Source organism: Camellia sinensis, chromosome 8 (assembly GCF_055761805.1).
Source record: "Camellia sinensis isolate YWXY chromosome 8, ASM5576180v1, whole genome shotgun sequence".
NCBI classification, from domain to species: Eukaryota; Viridiplantae; Streptophyta; class Magnoliopsida; order Ericales; family Theaceae; genus Camellia; species Camellia sinensis.
The window spans coordinates 140946761-140967602 of record NC_138968.1 but is presented as its reverse complement, the minus strand read 5'-3'; the positions used below and the strand labels follow the sequence as shown (position 1 = coordinate 140967602).

The 20842-nt window shown below is 31.7% G+C and overlaps 1 long non-coding RNA gene and 1 pseudogene across 2 annotated transcripts; one reads left to right on the top strand and one right to left on the bottom strand.

Moving 5' to 3' along the window:
- Nucleotides 1-726: 726 nt before the first annotated feature.
- On the top strand, nucleotides 727-7435 carry LOC114292191 (large ribosomal subunit protein uL5z-like; annotated as a pseudogene). The gene is made up of 5 exons (XR_014338339.1): nucleotides 727-948; nucleotides 1054-1096; nucleotides 2543-2754; nucleotides 4270-4463; nucleotides 6547-7435. The product of XR_014338339.1 is annotated as a large ribosomal subunit protein uL5z-like (transcript).
- On the bottom strand, nucleotides 4236-5416 carry LOC145797158 (uncharacterized). The gene is made up of 2 exons (XR_014338340.1): nucleotides 5164-5416; nucleotides 4236-5037 (listed from the first exon to the last, which is right to left on the bottom strand). It is a non-coding gene; the product is annotated as an uncharacterized LOC145797158 (long non-coding RNA).
- Nucleotides 7436-20842: the final 13407 nt, after the last annotated feature.

The following is a 20842-nucleotide window of genomic DNA, read 5'->3' as shown; positions in this document are numbered from 1 at the left end:
ATCCATTGGATTAATAATCCTAAACAAAAATGTTAAAACAAATATAGGATAATTGAGCCCACGGATTAATAATCCTAATCCCACACTCTAATCCACCCAATCAAACATGTCCTGATATTACTAATACCTTGTTTGTTTTGAGAGATGACCTTTGGACTACTAATAGCTTGGTATTATTAATACCCTTGGAAGGGAGATTCATAGTGAGGAGGAAGAGATGGTATTAGAAAAATAGTGAGGGGATTAAAAAAAAATTATTTTTTTTATTTTTTATATATTGAGAATTTTTTAAAAAATATTAATGTTTAATTTTTATATTTTTTTTATTTATTTTATTATTTTATATAAAAATAATTTAACAATTTCTCACTATCAATCCTCTCACTATTAATCCCCATGTTTGTTTGGGCGGATTAGATTAGCATTCCCATGACTAATAGTCCTAGGACTACGAATCCGTTGAGTTATGTATCCTATCTTAACTAATAGTCAAGTTTAAAATAATTAGTCCATAGTTCAATTGTTTAAGCAAATATCGAATTAATAATTTTATTGAACTATTAATCCAATCCCAAACTCATGTCCACGCAAACAAAAGTGGTCTTACTATCAATCTCTTTCGTTAACAATCCACTCGTTATTAATTTCCTCACCATCAATCTCCTCCGATCTATTCCTAAAATCAAACGGGGCCTAAAAGTACTCACGTCTGCCTCGGCAACTGCAACCTCAACCGCAACAGCAAGCCATGGTCTCTCTCTCTCTCTTTCTCTCTCTCATTTCTCTGTTACATCACTCAAATTCATTCTTATGAATGGATATATGTACTTGTAAAAGCAGGCTTCGGAGAGGAAGCTATCGAACCCGATGAGGGAGATCAAGGTCCAGAAGCTCGTCCTCAACATCTCCGTTGGCGAAAGTGGAGATCGCCTCCCCAGAGCCGCTAAGGTACTTTTATTCTCGTCACTCCCAGTGCTGACTCGAATTGCGGATTGAAATCTAGTTTTTTTTTTTTTTTTTTAAATTCAATTCCGTATTAATCGTTCTCTACAGGTGTTGGAGCAACTTAGTGGGCAAACCCCTGTTTTCTCCAAAGGTGAACTTCTAAAATTGCAATTTATGTATGTTTGGTTGCCAAGAAAATTTTGAAGTTTTATTTATAAGTGATTTTTGTTAACAGCCACCAGTCGGATACGTAATACATCTGTTTGGCTTCCTTGAGAGAGACAAAGTTATGCATTAATTTCCATCTTTTACTTACTTTTGTTATTTTCATTGGTTATTAACAGTTCTGATTTGTTGCATGATTTTATTCTTATTTGTGGCAATATGCTGAGAAAATTTAGGGAAGTAGAAATTATTTATTTGGTTCTTAAGAAAAGCCTCCTTAGACCATTTCCAATTATTCATTAAATTTTTCATCTAATTTGATTTTAAATTTGAGTAAAAAACTTGATATGATGTGAACTACTCCAATCCATTCTTCAAATTTTGATCAAAATCTTTTAAAAAATTATCTTCTCACCCCAAATTTCACTTTTCATCAAATTTGATGAAACAAATCATATCCAATGCTTCATCTTTTTAAATTTTCATCAAATTCAAATTTGATGAGTTCTCAATTTGATGAAAAAAAATGACCCTCCCTTGATTTGATGAACATTTGATGAAAGGATTGGAATTTGGAGGTGATTTTTAAACACTTTTTCATCAAATTTAAATTTGATGAAAGAAAAGGTGAAGAATTGGAGATGCTTAACCGCCATTTGAATTGAGGGGTTTGGTGAAAAAAGAAAAGAAGTAGAGAGAAAGAGATTACTTGTTTGGATGATCAAGGAGATGAGAAATGGAGAGAAATTGTGAGAAATAGAACTCTCTTGAAACTTGTGTTTTGTTTTTCACTATAATTGGTGAGAGAAGGTGCTGTATAAAATCAAAATACCTATATTTTAAATAGCTGTCCTTTTTGTTTGTTGTTCATCCAAACACAATGATGAGAAACCCCAATCATTTTGCCTTTGTGAGAAACCATATTCTCATCATTTTTTTTCTGACCTAGTTTACAAAATGATTTGTTATAACTAAATGCACAATTTTTGTTGGACCTGCGTTCTATACTGTAATTGGCGAACTCTTTCATGATTTGGTTAGCTAGATAAAATATACAAGTTTAAGCTTATCTTCTAATTGCTTGCTAATGAAATGTAATCTTCAACTTGTTCATATTGCGGTTAGCTAAATAACACCTTTAAGCTTCTACCGTATGTTTGATTGCCAAGGAAAAAAAAAAAAAGAAGAAAGAAAGACTTGATTGTTAGTCTTGTTTTTGAATGTGTAAATTAATCAAATCTGAAATGAAAATTAGTAGCCTTTGCTAAATAGAGCTTAAAGCAAAGCATTTTACTTAGTTCAATTGGTTTATTTTATAATTTTATTTAAATTGAACCAACTAGAAACCGACGTTTCAATTTTTTTGGCTACTAATAAGTGGGCTATGTGATTTGTTGTGTGATTTTCTTATCTGGTTTATTCTGGTTGACAGCGAGATATACTGTAAGGTCTTTTGGGATCAGGCGTAATGAGAAGATTGCTTGCTATGTCACAGTCAGAGGTTGTCAGAGTCAGAGGTGAGAAGGCAATGCAACTTCTGGCGAGTGGATTGAAGGTGAAGGAATATGAGCTGCTGCGAAGGAACTTCATTGAAACTGGCTGTTTTGGCTTTGGTATTCAGGAGCACATTGATCTCGGAATTAAGTAAGCTGATATATTTATATGACTTCATTTTCTCTGTATAAAGCAACATTTGTTGTAGTCATTCTCTACATGGAATAAGCATTTAAACATAGTTATCTCGTTATGTAGTTGTTGATAGTTATATCTGAGATTCTGAGCATATAGTATTTGGATTGATTTGGTGTACAAGGTGATGGTGCCAGACTAATAGACGGTCTCGACAAGGTCTTATAGTCTTACTATTCTTGACTATACAACTTATGACATATATTACTTACTTTTCACTTGACTATATATTCCACGATTATTCATATGCAAGATATTGAAAAGATGCCAAGTTCATTATCATGGTTTTCTCACTGTCTGATTTGCCAGTTGATATTTTCCTATTGAATTGTTGAAGAATGAAGGCTTTAGTGAAGTTATGAATGATAAGATCATGTGTGTAGTTTGTTCTCCATACCATGTTGTACATGATGTACTGATGCATTGATTTGGTTTTCATATTGGTGCACTAATGAGAAATCCTGTTTATACTTCGGTATTTGTTTGGTAGAGCTGTGGCGTATATGATCTAGAAGATGAATTTAATCGCTTCTAATTATTTTGATTTGGACTGATGCATTGGGAATTGGTTTTCTTTTAGCCCATGTTTGGATCAAGCATTTGAGAGGGTATTTGTTGAGGGAAAGGAAAATAGAAGGGAAAATTGAAAAAAAAAATAAAGCTTGTATTTCATTCACGCTTCTCCTTTGTCTCCACAAATCCCTACTCAAAAGCAAAATATTGGGGAGTAAAATTTTAGTTTTTTTAGTCAATTACTTAAAAGGGTAATACAGGTTGTGTTTTAGAAGAAAAAAAATATTGAAGTTAGGTTCTCTAGTAGAATCATTCAAACTTCTGACTTCTACCTATCCTAACTACTATGTCTCCTTGGAAATGTTTTATATGCTTAGTGATCTTTAAAATTTGCTGGAGTTATTTGTTATCTTGTCCTTTTGTTTCTGATGCAGTTATACCTTGTCAACAAAACTAGTTTATTAAATCACCGAGTCCATGTCACCACAAGCTGTTAGCTTTATGTGATATCTCTTGCCACCCTTGACAACCTCAAGGACAGAATAGACCATGACATAGGTGATATGTTTTTGAAGGAAAATGCCAAGTATAAAAGCTATAGAAATGTGTGAAAAGATATGGAAATATGTAAATGGTATGGGAATATGAGAAGTGCATTGATATTCTCACTATTTTGTTATTATTTCCACATTAACGACAGCTAATGTACAGAATTCTTCAATCCGACTATGATTTTAGAGGCATTCATCAAGTTTTGTTTTGCAAATTGGTATGCTTGTTGCTTGTCAGTATCTATGCACTTAATGCAGTTATGGTTCTTCAAATAAGTTTTCAATTTTTATTCTTCAGTGGTAAATAGGGATGCGGCATTGGAACTTTGGTACCTCTCTGTTATTGTAATTATTATTTTTCTTTGCATTCTCTTTCTTTGTTTGACTTCGAAATTTTATTTTACAGGTATGATCCTTCAATTGGCATTTATGGAATGGATTTCTATGTTGTCTTGGAACGCCCAGGCTATCGTGTTGGGCGTCGCTGTAGGTGCAAGTCTCATGTTGGAATTCAGCACAGGGTCACAAAGGACGATGCCATGAAGTGGTTCCAGGTCAAATACGAGGGTGTGATCCTCAACGAGTCCCAGAATATTGGGGGTTAGTCTTAAACATGAAGGCATCAGTTGAGTTCTAAGTTTTCAAGTAGGAAAATGCTATCGACCCCAAATAATCTACCAAACCTCTCACATAGATATGAGACCGACACAAACCCACATGTGTGTGGGTCCCACACCCATGTGAGAGATTTAGTAGAAAATTTGACAGATTATTTGGGATCTCTAGCATAACTCTTTGAAGGAACTTATTATTTGCACAGTTTTAAGTTTCAGTTCCACTAGGTAGCTTGAATTCATTAAGGTTCGAATGGCTCAAGGTGCCAAAACGACGTCGTTTTGGCACCTTTTTTTTCTTTCTTTTCTTTTCTTTTCTTCTTCCTCTATGTTCCTACTTCTGTTCTTCCATTGATTTTTCTTCTTTTCTTCTTCCATAACTCAGAATCAAAAAAAGAGATAGAGGAGAGGAAAGAGATAGAGCAGAGAGAGGAAAAATCAAAAAAATCAAACAAGATCTGTGCTAGTTAGATCTGTGTATACACAGATCTGCTTTACCACCCCTTTGTTTCTTCTCTTCTTCTTCTTCTTCTGTATTTTCTGCTCCACCACCACAACACCTAAAATCAAAATCAAAATCAAAATCAAAATCAATCCCAAAATCAAAACCAAACCCACAGAATCAAAATTAAAACAAAATCAAAATCAAAATCAAAATCAAACCCACCGCATCTGGAGTTGCTTACCTCGCGAAAATTGTATGGGTTAGGTTGTGGTGATCTCCGTCCATGGCTCCCTCTCTTTGTTTTCTTCTCCTCTCTTCTTCCTCTCTTTCTCTTGCCTCTTTGTTCTCTCTTTTTCTGAAACCAATTTCAGGAATGAAGAAGGAAAAGGAACACATAAAATAAATAAATAAATAAGTGCGCTAAAATGGCGTCATTTTGGCACTCGGGGCATTTGGGCCTCTCCAATTCGAGTTTCGAAACTTTACTCTTTAAGTTTTTGGAAGTTGTGGGTGTCTTTTTCTGTGGAGTACGTGATATACTTTACCATTTTCAAGAGATCTGTTTCAGTTGTGCTATTATGTTTGTTCAAATGTTGAATTTAACTAGTATTGTTTTGAGAATGGATGCTAATGGTGATTTTTGAAATCGTACTAGTATTAACAATCAGATATTTACTAAAATGATGAAAATGTCTTTAGTGTATTTTTTTTCAAATCTAACACTTTAATATAATACACTAATAAATTTCTTAGTGTGTTTTTTTTTTTTAAACGTAACAACGTAACATTCTAAAATAGTCATACAGTACAAAATAAATTATTTTAGTCAAATAGGATAAAATGTCACATTTAACCCATAAGTGTATTTTTTGTTTAAACGTAATAACGTAACATTCTAAAATTGTCATATAGGATTAAATAGATTATTTTAGTCAAATAAGATAAAATATCATATCTAACTCATAATCATTTTATTTTTTTTCTCATAAAAGTTATATAAAAAAAATTCAAAAATTTATTCTAAATGAGGCCTTTTAGTCTTACGATAAAATCACTAAAAAGTCAACAAGTTAAAAAGTTAACTAACAAGGTAAAAAGCTAACTAACATTTTAAATGGATTTTATAAAAAGTCCTTAGTTATTGATATCGGATTTTGTCTTACTTTTTAAGGTAATGACACCTTATCTTAAAAAATAGAACTTTAATTTTAAAATTCATTAATATGTATATAATATTAAAATATATTTTTAGTATAAATTTTAGTCTGTTTGAAGTACATTTGGTAGTAAAGAACAAAAATTTCCTTTAGAAATGATGCATTATTACACTTCACTAAAATTAGAAAATTTTAATATACTAAAGTCATGATAGAATTCATTATATTAAAATTTGTGTTGGCGCCTTAATTTTTATCAATTTTAAAAAATAATAACTAGTAAATACAAATAAAGTAGGGAAAATTAATCTAAGGTCCCTCTCCTAATTTTAGTAATGGAAGAGATCCACAATATTATTTGTTGAAGTCTAAGGTCCCTCAACCCCAAGCCCATGTATTACAGAGAAATTTGGTATAAGCTTTAAACCTTCACCACATCAATTGAAGATATCTATACTTCATTACAGGTCATACCCGGTCATCGTCGTCTACGGTCAACAAGCGCTGCAATATCAGCTGCTGTTGGACTCCTAGAAGGATGCTCAATTAACACAGGTTCACGAATCTTGGTCTTCATATCTGGGCCAGATTCGAAAAAAGGTGACGACAGCTGAGAGGAGATGGGTCGGGAACAACTCACCGGAAATCACCAGTGGGTTCGATCAAGAAGCAGCGGCTTCAGTCGTGGCTAGTCTTGCCATCTACAAAGCAGAGAGGGATCTTGCTCACGATGTCATCAGATGGCTTGATAAGATGCTGATAAGTTTTGCTTCTAAGTTTGGATCCGGGATTTTCTCTGAGTTGTGGAGTCCAGATAAATTCTTTGGGTTGAGAGAATTTCTCTGGAAATATTTATCTGGGAATTTTCTCTGGGTTCTCTGGATGAGAGAATCTCTGGAAATGTTTGTCTGAGAATTTCTCTGGGTTTGGGTAGTCCAGAGAATTTTTGAAATTTCTCTGTGATGTGTCCAGAGAATTTTACAGTGGAAATTTTCTTTGGATCAATTTTCTTAAACTTTGTTGGCCTACTGGTAACAAAGTTTAAACTTTGAGTGGTGATTCATCCCACTAATTTTTGGACCACTGATATGAGCTTAAAAAAAAAAAAAAAAAAAAAAAAAAAAAAAAAGAACAAACTCAAGCCAAAACATCACATCACTTTGGTGGGAGCCACTGTGCCACATCATTAGTGATGCTCTAGAGCTCCCAATTTAGTGCTCTAAAACATTATTCTTAAACTTTAGTGGTAGAATTAGGGGAATGAATGGATTTAGTGGTTGAATTCTTGTCAGATTTTTGTCTTAAACTTTGTTCTGCGTTGAATTTGTCAATTGTAAAACCTGATGGTTAGTTAATAGACACCACATTTTAGGTTTGTAGATTTTGGGTTTTAACTCTCTTGAATTCCAAGGAATGGTTGTTGGCCTACTGGTAACTATGAGAATAAAAGTTTCTGGGTTCACTGCACAGATCTGTAGAATAGATTCTTGAAGCATTACGTTACATTACATTTTTGTTTTGATAAATGAAACGTTACATTACATGTTAGAGGATAACTGTTAGTGTGTGCATTATGGAGCCTTAAGAAACTTTTGAAAACGTTCAACACACGCAAATTTTACAGTAGGAAATTTTTCTGTGACGTGAATTTTCTCTGGACCAATTTTCTATGAGCTAAAATTTCTTTGAACTGAAATTTCTCTGGATCAATGTTGGGGGGCCTTAGACATTATGAAAATATTAGATGTCTTTTATACTATAAAGTCTTAATACCAAGGACCTTAAAAAAAACTCCAATAAATAAATAATAATAAAAATAAAATAAAATAAAATAACAAACACAGACTAAAACTAAGAATAATAATTAAAAAAAATAAGTAAATAATAAATCAATAAAAGAATAGGAAAAAACACAACAAATAAACAACAATAAAATAATAAATAAAATATACAAAGCAAACCAAGTAAAACAAAAATAATGAAAAAAAAATAATAAAAACAAAATCAAGCAAGTAGATTTGACCTCTTTTGAGAAGAATATAAAGTGAAAAGTCAATTTTAACTTATTTTATGTCACATTATTTTTTTTTCTTTTTTTACATATTTTTAATTAAAAAAAATCAAAAAATGTCAAAAGAATCAATTTTTAATTAATTTTTCAGAACAACCCTTTAAACAGACCAAAAGCAAAGAATAAAAAAATAATAAGAAGTAATCAAGCAAAACAAGTACACCAGCTGATAAGACCGATGAAGGCAAATGGGTAAAGCGTGAAATAGAAGCATTACGCTATTCACACAATTAGGCTATTTTCAATGGTTAGAAAAATGACTCTTTTTTTTGCTCTAATATTTTTATTAAATAGGTATCAAATCTAAAATTTTATTTTTTTTCATCAAATTGATGATCAATGTATCTTTTATCAAATCACTGTTTATAGCCGTTTAATTTTCACTACCAGATGTCCCCTCAGATCTCCTCCGGATGATCATCTCAAGGCAAAAATTTATAAAAAATTACACTGACTAGTCAACCCTCCAGATGACCATCTCAAGGTCAAAATTTATGAAAAATTTACACTAGCTAATCAATCGACTAGACATCTGCCCAATCGATCGTTGTTCTAATGAAACTTTAAAAATCTCTATTAAAACACTTGATATTAAATGAAATTTTTACTCAAATTTAATAAAAAATTTGATGCATCGTTAGAGATTCTCTAGATGCAAACATTAGCTGAATTCACGTCATCAACCCTCTTGCTTGTGTACCACATATACAACCCCGCCACCCCAACTTTTGGCCCTGTTTGGTGTAACTGTTAAAACAGCTTATAGATTATAACTTAACAGATTATACATTATGACTTTAATCCGAAGTTGTTAATCTATTTGGTGTAACTATTGGATTATAGATTTAAGTTGCTGAGTAATGTTTGTTAAATAAGCTGTGAAATAGTTTTTTCAATTAATTTTATTTTTTGTTTGTCTACATTTCTCATAAAAAAAATAATAATAATCTATAGTCCATTTGGGTCTTTTTCTATTTTTAAAAAAATAAAAAATAAAAAATCTAAGATTATAATCATAAATTAACATGTCCACAGCAAAAGCTGATAATCAGAAGCAAGGGGTAAGCTGCTTTTTTGAGTTAAAATAAGCTGTTAGAATCAGAAGCTGTTTAAAATAAATTTAACCAAACAGTCCAAAATAATTTTTTTAAAGTTAAAAGTTATAAGTTAGTTTTGAAAAACTGAAACAAACACCCCATTGTCTATAAATAAATGTCTCCAACAACTTGGAGAGAGAGAGAGAGAGAGAGAGTAATTCAAGAGTAAAATTTCAGAAAGATAGAAAGAGGAAAACCAAGAAGATAATCAATAACAGTAAAACCAGAGAAGAAAAAAAACAAACAGAAAGAAAGAGAAGTAAGGGAGAAGAAGAAAAAGAATAGTAAGGTATTAATACATGTAAAGTAAGGTATTAATACATGTAAAGTACAAGTTCAATTTCTGTAAGTATAAGTTAATCTAAATAATTTAAGTCAAACTTTTGTTCAACTTATGGAAAACTATCTAAGTAAATCACATCGAATCTCTGTCCAATTCAAAATAAGGTATAATCCAATAATTTTATTAACTTGTTATAATATATGGATCTAATTATCATCACATATCATTGTTGATTGTCAATAATATTTGTTATCATTCCATGAGTCTCATTATCATATCATTATTGACTGTTAGTAATATTTATAATCATTTTATGATTCACATCGTCATATTACCACATCGCATATCGTTGTTAACTGTTAGTAATAGTTATTGTTATCTTATGAATCTCATCATCATATCATTTTATCATATATTATTATTGAGTGTTAATAAAATTTGTTATTATCTCATGAGTCTCATTATCGTATTACTTTATCATATATCATTGTTAATAATATTTGTTATCATCTCATGGATCTCATCATCATTTCATTTTATCACGTATCAATATCAAAATAGAATTCTCCATATTAACAATTTTTCATATTAACACTAACATTACTAATCTCATAAACTATATATGTAAATAATACATATTATTATTATATACTATCTATTAGCCGAATGTATAGTAAAATATACACCGGCACGAACTTTTTTGGCATTTATTTACATTTTTGTTATTTAAATACCAATACTATATATACGTAAATAATACATATTATTATTATATACCATCTCTTAGCCGAATGTATTGTAAAATATACATCGACACAGGCTTTTTGGATTCTTATTTATATTTCTGTTATTTAAATACCAGTATTATATAAATGTAAATAATACATATTAATATTATATACCGCACCTTAACCAAATGTATAGTAAAATATATACTGGCACAGACTTTTTCGGACTTTATTTACATTTCTATCATTTAAATACCAGTACTATACACATGTAAACAATACATATTATTATTATATGATATCCCTTAGTCGAATGTATTGTAAATACACTGGCGCTACAAACGAGCCGAGCTTTGCTGAGCTTGAGCTCAGCTCATTTACTTATCAAGCTTGTTTATTGAGTTTGAACGTAACTCGTTAATATTAATAAAACTCGAGCACGGCTCGATAATATTTTTTAATATTATTTATATTATTTAAATAAAAAAAATATTTTTTATATCATTTAATATATAAATGATATATTTATTATATAATTTAAATAAAAATAAAAGAGCCGAACTAATTCAAGCTCGAACTCAGCTTGCTTATATATTATATTATATTATATTATTATCCCCAGCATAGTGTATAGTAAATATACTATTGCTTGGATTTTTGACAAACTACCTACTAACTTGTACTACACTACCCATACATTAAATTAGGTATATTAATATCACTAACCATCCAGTCACCATCAGGCCTGCAAATAAATAAATTTTACAATCAACACATTTTCACCCATGCATTGGGTTATGTATATTAATATCAATAACCACCCTCTCGCCACCAAACTCGCAAGTAAATTAATAATAACAATAACCACTCACTCGTCACTAGATTCACAAGTAAATTAATAATAGCAATAACCGCTGACTTGCCATTAGGCTCACAAGCAAATTAATAAATATCACAATCAACACATCCTGTTAATACCAATAACCACTCCCTCGCCACCAAGTGTTCAAGCAAATTAATAAACATCACAATCAGCACATTTTCATCACCACAAGCAATAAAATAAACAAACTAGTAAACCAATCATTTCAAAAACCAAAGTACATGCACTCCAATAGATTTCAGCATATACTGGAAAAATAGTACCGAGAGGACGATGTAGGGTGCCTAACACCTTCCCTACTTGTAACAGAAAAGTCCTAAACCCATCTCTCATTCACACAGACCATTAATGAGAGTCATTAAAATAAAACAACCCCACATTGGTAAATAGTAAAGGGCAAATTACACAAATAGTCACTATAGTTTGGGACTTGTGTCACTTTGGTCCCTGACTTTTCAATTGTGACACATTTGACCTTGAATTTTGAATCTTGTTCTAAATAAGGATAATTGAATATATAATTAGATTTTTCAAGGGTAAAATTATCAATTTGATAAAATATAAACTAATTTGACAAAAATAAATGTCAAACAAATATTTTTAAATTTTTAAAAATAATTTCTACCTACTAAAAATAAAATTATGTAAAATTGATAAATCTTTTAGACATTTTTTTTTTTTTACCAAATTAATTTTTATTATGTGTTTGGATGATGATCATGTCAAATGTGTAATTTTTATTAATTTTTTTACCAAATTATTTCTAACTTTTGTGTATTAAATTATTTCTAACTTTTTTTACCAAATTATTTCTAATTTTTATTAGTTTTTGTGTATTAAATTATTAATTTATTTTTTTTACCAAATTAATTTTTATTAATTTTTTTACCAAATTATTTCTAACTTTTAAAAAACTAATTATGTAATTTTTATTAATTTTACATAATTTTATCATTAGTGGATAAAAATAATTTTAAAAAAATTAAAAATATTTTTTTGACATTTATTTTTGTCAAATTAGTTTATATTTTATCAAATTGACGATTTTACCCTTAAAAAATCTAATAATATTTTCAATTGTCCTTATTTGGAACAAGATTCAAAATTCATGGTCAAATGTGTCACAATTGAAAAGTCAGGAACCAAAGTGACACAAGTCTCAAACTATAGGGACTATTAGTGTAATTAACCCAATAGAAAATATAAAATTATTGGCTCATTAAAAATCTTTTTTCCGAGTGGCCTAACACACCCAAACTCTATGTTAGGTAGTGACTCTAAGTAAGCCTTTCAAGGGTCTAAATAAAGTAATAAAATTAAACAATAGTTTCATCGTCGCTATTAAAAACTCATATTTTTCCCAAATAACTATTAAAAGTGAAAATTCAGGTGCAATATTAGTGTCTTTTTATCAAGCGTAACACTCCAATCAATGTAATACACAAAAACTACTTAGTGTATTTTTTAAAACATAACACTCTAATATGACACCAGAAAATTACACTAATAGAAATATAGATTTCAACGTTCGACAACCAACACTTCAACCACCAATCCCTCTAAAAAGAATCTTCCATACCTCACCTATCAATTTCCATCCAAAAAACGAATCAAAAAATTAGAAAAATGAATTGCAAAAGGGTGTTCACTTATACTCAAATGATACCAAACAAATAAATATAATTTTTTTAAACAAAAAAGACTAATTGATTCATAAAAAAACTTTAAGCTTCATTTGGTATTGGCTAATATAGCCAATTTTTTTTGGAGCTTTTTTAGCCTCATTTAGTTTGAATTTTTTAACTTTTGTAAAAAAAAAAAATATAATGATTATAAGTTGAATATGATATTTTGTCTTATTAATTTATTTAATCTATTTTGTCATTTTATATTTTTTTTAGTCTCAAAATAATAGTCAAACCAAGGCTACATTATATATATATTTTTTTATTTTCCAGCTGTGTTTACACATCAGCTGCCATGTCACTGGGGGTCGCAAGCCAATGGGGGTCTGTAGCGGGGTTGATTTTCCAAGAAAAATGCTTCGCACCCCCAGTATTGGAGACCCCCAGTGACCCCTAGCTGAGGTGGCACGTCACGTGATTGTCACGTGACATTAAGACCCAAACACATTTTCACATTTCATTTTGAAATCTCCAATGGTAACCACTCCAGCTCCAGCTCCAGCTCCAGCTCCAGCTCCAGCTCCAGCGATAACCACTCCGACGCATGACCCCACTCCGACGCCGGCGACCACTCATTCCCTTCACTCCGACACAGCTCGTTCCCGCTTCTCCCGAATCTCCGATTAAGAGGTAATTTTATCTGGGTATATATATATATATATATATCTATAAATATCTATCTGTGAAATGATTTCATTTGGCCTTTTGATTTTCTCTGTCATGCTATCTGATCTTGGGGATTGAATTTGGCCTTTTCATTTGGGAATTGTGGCCTTTTGCATTTGGAGTCTTACATTGCCATAAACCTGTTCGATGAAATTCCTCAACGAAATGTTAAACCTGTTCATAATCAGCTTTATAAAACTTCATGGCAGTGATTTATAAACCAGCTTTATGACAGTGATGTATATCTGTGATTTACGCAGGTTACCTGTTCATAAGCTGAATTTGGATTACAAAATACTGAGTACTTTACAAAGCTGATTTATGCAGTATTGGGTTGCTTCACCATGAAATTCACATACCACATCAATGAGTAAAAAAAAAGTTGTGAATTTTTTTAGTTTGTATGGTAATTTTCGTAGTTGAAAGTCCTAAGGTGTTTAGGTAGCAGGTGCTTTTTTGGATTGTGGACTAAAAAAACAAAATAAAGTCAATGAGATTGTTCATTTATAAGCATACACAATTAGTTCCCCCTTGATGCAAATTTTTGTTTTTTTGTTTTTTTGACATGTTCATTAGACCTAATCATACATGCATTTTGCCTCAGGATTCAAAACTTTGAATGGTAGCTTTTATTTAGTCACAAACATGTCTTTAGATGCCACATCTAACTAGAAACCTAACATGTAAACATCTTTACATCCATATATGTAAATTAATTCAATGTTTGACATTCAGATTAAACACCCAAGCACATAACATATGAATATTGTGAGACCTTAGAGTCAATATTTATATCTTTGTGTTAATCATCATCTTATATAATTTCTGGAAAGGACACAGTGAACCTGTTCATAATCTATGAAACCTGTATCTATGAAACAGGTTTTCCCATTAAATGAAAATGTAAATAATGAAAACCTGTATCTATCTATCTATCTTCTAAAATGAAACAGGTTTTACTTGATCATTTTGAAGACTAATTTGTCCAGATTTTTTATGAACACCCTGTCCCTGTCCCTTGTCCAGATTTTTTATGAAACAGGTTTGACAGTTCTAGATTTTACTTGAAACCTGTCTAGATTTTTTATGAAACAGGTTTTACAGGTCCAAATTTTACTTGAAACCTGTCCATATTTTTTATGAAACAGGTTTTATAGGTTTTACTTGATCATTTTTATGAACACCCTGTCCCTTGTTGGCTGAAATCCTCATCCTCAACTAAGTCACTGCTTGAGGGGCTAGTGTCATGACAGCTAGTCAATGTAGACTGAGAAATAACACCTCTATCTGAATGAGTGCTAGTAGCATCCAATAATTGAATGAAGTGCAAAAATAACAGCTTTGTTACAAAATCTAACTGTTTGTTACAGCTTTATGACACCAACTACAACTTATAACAGCTTTTTTTTAGGGTAAATAAGCTGATTTTCAGAATCACCTCCAAGGGCGGTCATAAAGCTTATATTAGCTTTTTTATAGACTGAGAAACATGTATTTTTAATGTGCTTCATAATGAATATATACAAGTGCTGTCATGTTAATATTTTTCCATTTTTGCAAATGTCAAGTTCAAGTGTCAGTGGCAGTAGCTCAGATTGGTTGACATACGTCAACAGAAATTGTCGTACATGTAATAAAAAGGCCACCATTTTAATATCACAAACCGATCGAAACAAAAACAAGTTATTCTACTCTTGTAATAATTATGGTTTTATCGGATGGTGTTTACCTACAAATCCAGAATATAGAGGTCATCAAATTCCAAGAGACGAAGTGCCAACTGTCGGCGAACAAGTTGTGACCGAACAACTTCGAGCTATGACCGAACAACAAATACAAATGACGGAACAACTTCGAATTCAGAACGCAAAGATGCAAAAGTTGATATGTATATTGTCCGTGTTGCTTGTAATCGGTGTTTTTAAACTTATGAATATATAATAACATATATATACATATATGAAAGTTACAAGTAGAAGTAGATGTCAATGTACAAGTTCAAGTAGACTGAATACTTTTGTGATGTTTTCGAGGAAGTTATGTTTTGTTGTGTATTGAAATCTAATTATTGTACCTCTTTTGTGGTGAATGGAATGGAAAATGACTTGTTCAAACTTGTATACTTTCTTCAATACTCATTGAATCGACTTTGTTAAATACAGGAAACTGTTGAATGCAAGGTAACTATTGTTGAATACAGGTAAACTATTGAATATACATGATTGAATACAGTGAAACTATTTAATATACATTGTTGAATACAGGGAAACGATTGAATATACATTGTTAAATACAGAGAAATTACTGAATATACATTGTTCATCACAGGAAAACTCTTGAATACACATGGTTGAATACATGAAAATTGTTCAATAAACATTGTTCAATACAAAGAACTGCTAAATAAACATTGTTCATTACTAAATATTGCAACATCTTCATTACATAACAAATAATAATAATAACATAACTTCATTAATAATTAGTACACCACATGTTTTACAAATCCACATGTAACATAAACTACAATCTCAAAAACAAAGTTTGAAACACAGATTAATAGACTACATAATTTCTAACCTAAAAAACAAACAGTTCGAATACATAGAAACTAGTCAAACAAGTCTGTAATATCCAAGCTTCCTGGTGTGCATGCATGAGAAGCTGATGGGGTTAGAGACGCAGAATCATAAATCTGAGTTGGAGCACTCATCAAACTTCCCTGTGTGCCACTTATGAAGTCCGATGGAGTAAGAGACGTGCCTCCAATACCATGGGCCACCTGTGACAATTCATTGCAAAAAGTACATGTTTGAATAATACACTTTGTAAAAGTACATGAAGTCCTCTTTGGAATACACTTTGTAAAAGTACATGAAGGCTTCTTTGGAACACGTACCGGTACATACATACTATTTTCTGTGCCAACCATATAAGGATAATACGGTGTATATGCTTGAGCTTGAGCTTCAAATCGAAGCAACTTAGCAGCCTGTATGTTTTGAAGAATAATTAAAGATTGAAATTTCTGAATTGCTTTTACATACTTGAATAGAGTTTGTAATAAAAAAAATTTTGAATAGACATTTTACCTTTGCTTTTGTTTGTTTTTTTGTCGTTGCCTTGAACCGATTAACAATTTGATCTACTTTGGCAACCTTCCGTTTCGTAACTAGACGACCTCTTCGCTGAGCAACCAAAGGACTGATCACCTTCCTATTAGTACCTCCTTATGTAGAACCGGTGTGAATCGGACTTTTTGTTGAACATGGTAAATTACTCCCATCACCGGATTCTTCTTTCATGACTCTTTCCTTGATTTCATCCAACCCAAGGTCTACAATTCTAGTTTTGCCTTCAGAGTTACCAGCAAGTTGTACAATGGCAATCAATTTTTTGTTCATCCTCTCATAGGTACTTGCATTGAAATCATTCCCAAAGCCGGTGTATGTGGTTTTGATGCATGCGTATTCTCTATCCACATCTTTTCTCCACCGGGACAAAATGTATTTACTTGGCACCTCATTTATGCATCTTCTAACAAGCACAACAAGTGAGTGAGCACACATAATGCCTCTAAACTTAAACAACCGACATATGCATTGAACTTCACATTCAGTTGAATTAAAATAAACAACAAAGTCCACATGCTTCATCTTCTCACAAACTACCATCGCTTCTTGGACATTATATGTAGAAATTGATCCCTCCTCTTTCACAATCACCGCCTGACAGTAAACTAATCTCTTCAACTCTCCTTGAACTTCTTTGAATTTCGCATTGGTGTAGGCTTGCTGAAATTGCTTCTCAAAGCCATATATAGTTAGGCAATCAAACAATTTGTGTCGAGACTTGAAGTCTGCTTTCTTCTCTTTCTCTACCTTATTTCTCAAGACATTGTCATATTTTTCAACGAATTGCTTCAATGTAGTTTTTGGATTTACATATCCATCAAAAAACGCATTCATACTTTCACTTCGTTGTGTAGTTGACATGCCAGCCCAAAAAATGTCTTTAACATAGACAGGTACCCATCAATTCCACTCATCATATAGTACCCCCAACCACTCATTATCATAAAGATTGAATGTTACAAGCATCTCTTCCCATTTACTCTCAAATTCAACTCTTGTCAAACAGTCATAAACTGCATTTTGTATAGCCAACTTTATGGCTTCATATTGCGCATATCCTTTCAACTTCTCCGAAATTTTCTTCATGATATGTCATAAGCACCACCGATGTCGAGCTTGCGGAAACACAATTTCTATAGCATTTTGCATAGCTCTACACTGATCAGTTATGATAGCTTTTAGCGGATGATTTGACATGCAACTTAACCATGACTTGAATAGCCAAACAAATGTGTTAGTGTCTTCACTAGACAACAATCCGCAACCAAGCAAAATGGACTGTCCACGGTGATTAACTCCGACAATGGAGCAAATGGCATGTCATATTTGTTCATCAAATACGTTGTGTCAAATGAAACGACATCTCCAAATGCTTCATAAGTCGCCCGACTCCTAGCATCAGCCTAAAATAAGTTTCTAATGCGAAACTCTTCATCAACATCAATCACATAAAAGAATCTCTCACTATGTGCTTGCATCCTCATAAAATAACTTTGAAGTGATTCAGCATCACCTTCCCCAAGCCTCAACCTTCTAGCTCTCTCAATGTAATTTCTTGCATCTCGCTCGTCAAATGTCAATGACTCGTATCCCTCCGCTTCAACAACCATTGAATGAAAGTTCCTAGACACCCTAATCCCTGCTTCATCATTAATTTCTAATCTTCTCTTCACAGGAGTAAGAATTTTCTTATTCATTGCAAAATGACGTGAGTCGATGGGAATCAAATCAAGATTATGCTCAAGGTTAACTGTGGTTAGTTTATATCTCCCATCCTTTTGTACACTACCTCGTACCCTTACTATGCTACCAATCTTTGTAGACAAACATGGCTTCAGAGGGTTGACTTCTGATTTCTTTTTTCTCTGCCCCGCTCGAGAACATTCAATTGCAAAGTTTAACAATTGCCCATCATCTCCAAAATGTTGTGCTCTATGAGCTATAGAAAATCCAACATGCTTAGCATATTTGCCATAAAATGTGTACACCTCTTCCCTTGAGCTACAACACATACCCTTTTTAGGTTCTTCAACATCTTCGCCCTCATGTATAAAAGGATTCTCACCAACATTTGAATCAACCTCCATTCTTCCACTTTGCGTACTGAAATAACAATTAAACAAATACAGCTATTAGAACAATTAACTTGCAGCACAGAGAAAATAAACTGGATTGAAGCGAATAAACTGTAAAAGAGGCAATAATTGTATATAAGGCTTCAAAACTAATGGTGCACCAAAATGAGAAACATCTCCACTACCATTACATAATGATCTAAAGCACCTAACAATTTGAATTTCAGAGGAGTCACCACCAATTAACAGCCGAAGAGGATCCAATAATTCAATCTGTGAAATAGTATTAGTACCTACAGAGTCTATAAGTAAGTCCTCAACATTTTTTGGATAAATTTACTTGTGAACTGCGAAAAGCTCATTACAACATCTGAATTGCCTAGCACAATTAAGATGTTTTAATCGCATAACAGACTCCAATCCAGATCATCAATAAAGTTATACTACAAAGGCAATAGGGTAGTAAAACCAAAACTCAATGGATTTGGATATGACATAATGCCTTAGGTTCCATTCCATTTGCTTAAACTAGCATATCTACTGTCATATCTCAACATATACTTTGGTAGAAAATTTATAATGCCTCTGCAGTGAGCTAAACAAAAAGAAAAAGATATCTCTTTACATCCAACACTTGTTTTCCCCTGTTTGTTTCAACTGAAAGTAGTTCTTGAAAATTGTGAACAGCAACAATTAATTATCTCCATTCAGTTTACTACCTACAGGGGCACAGAACTATAAATTTTCCTTTAATGAGAAAATGGGTGAAAACTTTGTTTGATGAGAGGTACGAAGATTGAGAGGAACCTTAAACCCATTTTCTGAGAGGAACTGTAAATTTATAGTTCTGTGCCCCTGTAGTATCTCAATCTTCCTCTCAATCTTTGTTTGATGAGAGGAACCTTAAACCCATTTAGGAACCTTAAATCATTCAGTTTGAAACTCAGTTTGATGAGAGGTACGAAGATTGATAATAGATGAGAGCGAGCTATGGAGATATTACCAGATTGATGAGAGCGACGAAGATTGCAGAAATTTCGGCGAGCTATGGCCGTCGTCGGTGGAGGAGGAGAATGGCGGCGAGAGGTGAGGATAGACGAGTTCCTGCTTTTTCTAGATTTTTTCTTTTTTTTTTTTTCAAGCTATGTTTACACATCAGCTGCCATGTCACTGGGGGTCACCTGGGGGTCGCAAGTCACTGAGGGTCTGTAGCGGGATTGATTTTCCAAATAACAAAAGCAGCAATATGTAAGTATAAGCCATCTTTTTTTTATCATGATTGTGCTTTGTGACGACATTCTAGTGGGAAAAAAATTGACAAAAAGTTGAAAAGAACTAAACAATCATAACAAACGGAGCAATATGCATGTATAAGCTGTATTTTTTTATCATGATTGTGGGGTCGTCACGACATTCTAGTGGAAAACAAATTGACAAAAGTTAGAAAAAAACTAATCATAAAATCACTCATCACAAATCTTGCTTTAAAAAAAAAATCATATTAAAAGAAATATAATAGACACTTGATTCCCTTTATTACATAATTATAATAAAACATTGTCATTACGGATTAATTTAGAAAAATAGTTGATTTTTAATTTTTTAAATTTTTTTTAAAAAATAAGAGATAATGTGACTCAAAATAAATTAAAAATAGGAAAATGACTTTTAACTTTTTTTTCAAATTTAACAACTACAAGATAAAAATAAAAATACATCATTATTTCAAATTAAGAAAAAATCATTGCACTTTCTAAGATAATTTTTCATAACCGTTAAATAATATAATAAATATCATTTATTATGAGAATGACTATAATACACGCTCTTTAAAAAGTGTGTACCATATACAAAAAAATAAGATAATTTCATATTTTCTGAGTCAATTAAAAAAAAAATTATAATCAAACACAAAAAAATCGTAACTAAATATTTTAAAATATGTCATAACATAAAAAAAATTAATTATAACTAAAAAAAGTTAACGTAACTAAGAAACATATGATACGGGTGTGTGTATAATATAATTCTTCCATTCATTACATATAATATAGAGGAATTCATTACATATAATATAGAGGAATTAAGATCACAATGCTAATCTAATAAAAATCTATTAATTAAGTTGTGATATTTTTTTG